Genomic DNA, 965 nt, shown 5'->3' on the forward strand with positions numbered 1-965 from the left:
CCTAGCTTCTCCATTACAGAGAGAGGCATGAGGTTTATACATGATCCTAAGTCACACAAGGCCTTCTTGAAGGTCATGGTGCCTATGGTACAAGGTATAGAAAACTTCCCAGGATCCTGTCTCTTTTGAGGCAGTTTCTGCCTAGACAAGTCATTCAGTTCTTTGGTGAGCAAAAGGGGTTCATCCTCCCAAGTCTCATTTCCAAATAACTTGTCATTCAGCTTCATGATTGCTCCAAGGTAATTAGCAACTTGCTCTTCAGTGACATACTCATCCTCTTCAGAGGAAGAATACTCATCAGAGCTCATGAATGGCAGAAGTAAGTACAATGGAATCTCTATGGTCTCATTTTGAGCCTCAGATTCCCATGGTTCCTTATTGGGGAACTCATTGGAGGCCAGTGGATGTCCATTGAGGTCTTCCTCAGTGGCGTTCACTGCCTCTTCCTCCTCTCCAAATTCGGCCATGTTGATGGCTTTGCACTCTCCTTTTGGATTTTCTTCTCTATTGCTTGGAAGAGTACTAGGAGGGAGTTCAGTAATTTTCTAGCTCAGCTGACCCACTTGTCCCTCCAAGTTTCTAATGGAGGACCTTGTTTCAGTCATGAAACTTTGAGTGGTTTTGATTAGATCAGAGACCATGGTTGTTAAGTCAGAGTTGTTCTGCTTAGAATTCTCTGTCTGTTGCTGAGAAGATGATGGAAAAGGCTTGCCATTGCTAAACCTGTTTCTTCCATCATTATTGTTGTTGAAACCTTGTTGAGGTCTCTGTTGATCCTTCCATGAGAGATCTGGATGATTTCTCCATGAAGGATTGTAGGTGTTTCCATAGGGTTCTCCCATGTAATTCACCTCTTCCATTGAAGGGTTCTCAGGATCATAAGCTTCTTCTTCAGATGAAGCTTCCTTAGTACTGCTTGATGCATTTTGCATTCCAGACAGACTTTGAGAAATCAAATTGACTTG

Source organism: Arachis duranensis, chromosome 4, assembly GCF_000817695.3.
Source record: "Arachis duranensis cultivar V14167 chromosome 4, aradu.V14167.gnm2.J7QH, whole genome shotgun sequence".
Classification (NCBI taxonomy): domain Eukaryota; kingdom Viridiplantae; phylum Streptophyta; class Magnoliopsida; order Fabales; family Fabaceae; genus Arachis; species Arachis duranensis.